The sequence below is a fragment of the Castanea sativa genome, chromosome 8 (assembly GCF_040712315.1).
Source record: "Castanea sativa cultivar Marrone di Chiusa Pesio chromosome 8, ASM4071231v1".
In the NCBI taxonomy this organism is placed as follows: Eukaryota; Viridiplantae; Streptophyta; class Magnoliopsida; order Fagales; family Fagaceae; genus Castanea; species Castanea sativa.
Window position 1 is genome coordinate 38,668 of NC_134020.1, and position 6,728 is coordinate 45,395.

Sequence of the window (6,728 nt, forward strand, 5' to 3'; positions counted from 1 at the left end):
CCCAGCTGCTGTCTGCCACAATCAGACCATATATTTCTCTGTCAGCTGCTAGAGCAGAGCATTAAATACTCTTCTTACTCACCAAGATTAAGTTACAACACAAAGGGACCTCAACTAAATCTCTAAACCTTCATTACCTTTCAACCAATCCTTCTATTACTTGCTAGAAATGTGTTGTAATGAGACCTTGCACCAAAAACACAAACACCCAAAAGGGGAAACATTTCCAGCAGACCCCCAGCAGTGTATTCAGCACTTGACACCTGGCTGGGAGTGATATCAGCAGCCAATTAATGCTGAAATCCCAGTTGCCAGCTGTTATGCCTAAAATAGCAAGATACCCTTGAAGGTGATCTTACCATTTTCAGCTGAAACCATAAAGTAAATGATGAATGACCTCTCCAAGACTCTTCAATCACCATGCTGACCTCTTTTGCTTCTGTCCAAAGTGACAGTTGCTCCTGACAACTGGGACAGCTGCTCTTGACAGCTGGGACAGCTTTTTCAGGACAGATATGACAGCTGACCCAGCGGCCTTAGCATTACTTTTTTTTCCACATTTGGCTAAAATCAAAACCAACTATGTAACTATCTTCTCTTTTGCTGAAATACATTCCTTTTCTGTTGCTTTTTCCCCAGCAGCTCTTACCCAAAATAGCAAGAACATCTTAAAGCTAAACTTACCATTTTTGCCCAAATCTTAAGATGGATTTTCTGAAGATTCATTGCTATTTGGGACAGATTTTGGTTGATATTATTTGCTAAAATACCCCCTCAAACTCAGCTTTAAATGGGACCCTTCATCAACACCTCAAAGGGGGACAAAAAAAAAAAGAAGGGAGAAGAACTCTTTCAAAAACTTCTTCATGCTCTCTCCCTAAGCTCTGAATGAAATTCTGAGATTTTAGTTTCCAAATAAGGAACTAAACTCTTCAGTCCTTAGCTCACAAATGCCTTCATAAGCCCTCATCTATCCTCTAGCAGTATAGACCAGCAGTAAATTCTAGCAGAAAAGCCCGAAAGCAAATCCCAACAGCTTTGCTAAACACACTACAACCCTATTACCACTCTTATACTGATTTTCTCACTCTTCATACTCAGAAAATAGACCTATCTTACTGCTCCCATCTCCAAATACTTATACATATCTCCATACTCTTCTCCTACAAAATCTTTCCTCTTGGAAAGCAATCTCTACAACTTCTCCAACGGTTGTAATCTCATATTTTTACTATCTTCAACTGCCATATCTTTCATACTTTTATATATCATACATTTACAAATACTATATCCCACAAAACATCTCTTTCTTCACTTCTCTTACACAATCTCATACATATTTACGACAACATTACATATAACACATTACACTCTTCTAAACTCCACTCTCATACTCTCTCACTTTGAAGTTCTACTGTTTTGTTGCTCATAAACACATATCGATACTCTTCTTTATCTCTCATACTAAAAGCCTTTCTCATGAAAGGCACAAACTTCTAATGCTAAAGCCCTTCTCTTAGAAGGCACTAAGACCTCATATCAAAGCCCTTGTCATGGAAGGCACAAATCCATGTTACATAAAACCCTTCTCTTAGAAGGCACAAATACTCCATACAAAAGCCCTTCTCATGGAAGGCAACACTACTCATAACTTCACAATAACTAAAAGAGCATTGTCGATGGGAAAACTCATTTAAGTGCATGATAAGAGGAGCAAGCTTAACCAGCCCCTACACACAACTAGGCATACTCTCTCTCCCTCCAGTTGCACCCATTTTTTCCCTTCAATCTTGAAGTTATTATGGCAAATTGCCTCTCTACCACTAGGGCCACTCTGCTGGGATATCATCAGCTCACAGAAGCTATACAGCTGAGCTAAGAAACCATACAAAGATAAGTGACTTTGCTTCCTTATCTTTAAATTTACATTATTGAGTACATGACTACTTTACCTCTAAATAAATACTACTTTATCTCAACCGTTGTTACAACTACTAATCAAACCTATTATATCAAGCACATGTTACATATTTATTCAACCATTATCGTGATTCTTAGACTTTAGCTTTAATGGTTTGGTAGGCGTAAAAGGTACACCGGTAGCCGTTGGACCACGTGGCCCAATGTTGAGTTCCGGGATGCAACTCCCCAAAAGAACCCGGGCCTAGCAAGGTCACCCCTCCAAAGGACCACACGTAGCCGAGCCACCGAAAAAGACCCTCGAACATTTGGTGACTCCACTGGGGAGTTGCTTGTATCGCCACATCATGCCTTTAAAGTCTAGAATCACTCGTCATAAAGGAGAACTTGACTCCCAATACTCAAAATCTTTTGATCTAGCAGCTCACGGCGTTGAGTTACAACAATATTATCTCATAATGCTATTCCACTTGTCTCTCTATCATTCAAGGCAGCTCCATGGCTACAACATTCTCATTATAAGCTTATTGACCCCAAAAAAGAAGCTTTTCCATCATCCCAGCCAGAGAGGGCCTCAGCAGCAAAAAACCCTCTTACCGCTGGGTATATTCACTCTCTCCATCATCCCAGCCACAGAAGGCCTCAGCAGTAGAAAAACCCTCTTACCGCTGGGTATATTCACTCTTATCAATCATCCCAGAAACAGAGGGCCTCAGCAGCAGAAAACCCTCTTACCACTAGGTATATTCACTCTTATTCATCATACCAGCTAGAGAGGGCCTTAGCAGCAGAAAACCTTCTTACCGCTGGATATATTCACTGTTATCCATCATCCCAGCCACAGAGGGCCTCAGCAGCAGAAAACCCTCTTACCACTGGGTATATTCACTCTTATTCATCATACCAGCTAAAGAGGGCCTTAGCAGCAGCAAACCCTCTTACCGCTGAGTATATTCACTGTTATCAATCATCCCAGACACAGAGGGCCTCAGCAGCAGAAAACCCTCTTACGGCTGGGCATATTCACTCTTATTCATCATACCAGCCACAGAGGGCCTTAACAGCAAAACCCCTCTTACCACTGGGCATATTCACTTTTATTCATCATCCCAGCCATAGAGGGCCTCAGCAGCAGAAACCCCTCTCCCCGCTGGAGATATTTGCTATTATTAGTCATCCTAGCCACAGAGGGCCTCAGCAGCAGAAAACCCTCTTACCGCTGGGGATACTCCATGTTATTCATCATCCCAGCCACAGAGGGCCTCAACAGCAGAAAACCCTCTTACCACTGGGGATATTCACTATTATACATCATCCTAGCCGCAGAAGGCCTTAGCAACAGATTACCCTTCTTTGGCTACAGTATTACCCAGCAGTTCAACATCAGTGGACTTTATCAATAAACTTTCATACAGCTGGGCAGATTTATTATTATCCAGCAGTCCAACAAAAAAGGGCTTGAACAACAGCAAACCCTCATGCTGCTAGACATATTCGTTGTTATCCATCACTTCCGCAGCAGCAAGCCTCATCAAGCAGAAAGCCCTCATTTTGCTGAACAATCTATTTTCTTCCCCAGCAGTTCAATCAAAAAAGCCCCCCGCAGAAAACACTTCTTCAGCTGGATGAATTATTACATCTCAAATCCCTATTTTCCCTTTCACCAAATACAAAATACTCAAATAACCCCCACATATACTTTCCACATATGACCCAAATACTCTCTATACAAGCCCCATAAATCATTTTGGGCCCATACAAATATTCACCATGCCATTACCATGTTGAGCCACAAAATTATACCATCTCTACAAAAAAAACTCAAACTCATTTACCTTGTGGGCTAAACCCAAAAAGGCCCAACAAAACCCTTTACTAAGTCCGTTGCTACACGGCACCTCTAAGCCCGTTGTTACACGGCACCTCTAAGCCCATTACTACACGGCACCTTACTAAGCTCGTTGCTACACGGCACATTTCTAAGCCCGTTGTTACACGGCACCTTTTTAAGCCCGTTGCTACACGGCACCCTACTAAACCCGTTGCTACATGGCACCTCTAAGCCCGTTGCTACACGGCACCCTATCAAGCTCGTTGCTACACGGCACCTTACTAAGCCTGTTGCTACACGGCACCTCTAAGCCCGTTGCTACACGGCACCATTCTAAGCCCATTGCTACACGGCACTTTTCTAAGCCCGTTACTACACGGCACCATTCTAAGTCCGTTATTACACGGCACTTTTTCTAAACTCGTTGCTACACGGCACCTTACTAAGCCCATTGCTACACGGCACCTTACAAAGCCCGTTGCTACATGGCACATTTACTAAGTCCGTTGCTACACGGCAATATTTTTTACAAAATCTCAAACTATTTTACAAAGCCCAAAAACTTTTTTGGCACTCACTTTACAAAGCCCAAAAACTTTTTTGGCACTTATTTTACAAAGCCCAAATACTATTTTGGCACCCATTTTCCAAAGCCCAAATACGATTTTAGCAACCATTTTCCAAAGCCCAAATACTAATTTGGCACCTATTTTACAAAGCCCAAAAACTGTTTTGACACTTATTTTGCAAAGCCCAAATATTATTTTGGCACCCATTTTCCAAAGCCCAAAACTATTTTGGCATCTATACTACAAAGCCCAAAAACTTTTTTGGCACTTATTTTACAAAGCCCAAATACTATTTTGGCACCCATTTTCCAAAGCCCAAATACCATTTTGGCAACCATTTTCCAAAGCCCAAATACTAATTTGGCACTTGTTTTACAAAGCCCAAAAACTTTTTTGGCACTCACTTTACAAAGCCCAAAAACTTTTTTGGCACTTATTTTGCAAAGTCCAAATACTATTTTGGCACCCATTTTCCAAAGCCCAAAAACTGTTTTGGCATCTATTTTACTAAGCCCAAAAACTATTTTGGCACCCATTTTCCAAAGCCCAAATACGGTTGGCAACCATTTTCCAAAACCCAAATACTAATTTGGCACCTATTTTACAAAACCCAAAAACTTTTTTGGCACTCATTTTACAAAGCCCAAATATTATTTTGGCAACCATTTTCCAAAGCCCAAATACGATTTTGGCAACCATTTTCCAAAGCCCAAATACTAATTTGGCGCCTATTTTACAAAGCCCAAAAACTTTTTTAGCACTCACTCTACAAAGCCCAAAAACTTTTTTGGCACTTATTTTACAAAGCTCAAATACTAATTTGGCACCTATTTCACAAAGCCCAATTATTATTTTGGCAACTATCTCCAAAAGCCCAAATATTATTTGGCAACTATTTCTAAAAGCCCAATACTATTTTGGCAACTATTTCTAAAAGCCCAATATCATTTTGGCACTATTTCGAAAAACCCAATATTATTTTGGCAACTATCTCTAAAAGCCCAATATTGTTTTGACACTATTTCTAAAAGCCCAATACTATCATTGGCAATATTTTATCAAAAGTCCAAATACTAGTTTGGCAAAATTTTACAAATACTCAAAAGCCCAAGCACTACCCTTGGCAATATTTTATCAAAAACCCAAATACTATCATCGGCAATATTTTACAAAAGTCCAATACTATTTTGGCAACATCTTATCAATAACCCAAAACTACTAGTTTTTAGACAAATAATTATTTCATAAAAGCCCAAATTTTATTTGGCAAATAATATTGTGCTCAAAGCCTAAAGTTAATACTTTGGCAACAACATATTTCAAAAGCCCATGATTCAAGTCATGGCAAAACTATTTTATCAATGGAATTCGATCCCATATTAGAAGCCCATGGTTCAAGCCCAAGGCAATTACTTATCAAAGCCCATAGAAAATCTCATGGCAATTATCTCTATTTCACTAACATACAGGTTATCATTCGAGACCTACATTCAAGAAGCGGAGAACTTTGCAAGAGAACTTTCTTAATCCATCTCGGATCATGCCAACATTTTGCTACATTACTTTCAACCTATCTCCATTGCTACATGGGGAATCTTTGCTGAAAAATGGATCACTCTTGCTGCCCTCCACAAGCAAAAATCAGATCCAAGGCTTACTTGAATGCATCCAGCAATTCCATGGCATTATTCCAAACTACCCACTGCTGTATCTTCACATTATAGCTGCAAAGGTCAGAAAAGTTACTGCATCAGTAAAAGCCTTGCACCGCTGGGGAGCAAGATGAGTACTCCACAATCCTTGTTACTTCTGATCATAACCCAGCAAATGGTGAAAAATGCAAAAAGCCAATTGCCAACGACTTGGCAAGAATCCACCTACCGTTGGGAAAGATGAAGTAGTCTCCAAACTATCTAAGTCCAACAAAGAATCATCTACCAACGTTGTCAAGTGGCACCTTTGATTCTTACTCAAGGGCAACAAGAGGTTCAGTTGAACTTACTTCCTAAACACGAGGGGAAAGCGGCCACCACACTATTCTATTGCTAGATCCGGACCATCGCCATCAATCTGGTATTTCTTACCTTACCGTTGGAATTCATGCCAGTCATACTTTCCTAGAAGCTGTCAATGCTATTTCCTTCATAGACAATGTCACAAAGATCAAATATTTTCAATTATTATCATCTACTCAACAGTCATTACATTCAACAAATCACAAAGTCATCCGGAATGATGAATCATTTATTCAAGTCTAGAAAAGATTACCCCAGCAGTAAACTGACACATACCCAGCAGCTCGCCTGGGTAGAACAAATCCCAGCTACTCATGTTCAGAGCTCCAGCAGATCCATCAGTCTATATAACTGCCCCCAACAGACAGACTTACTGATCTAGCATGCTCAATC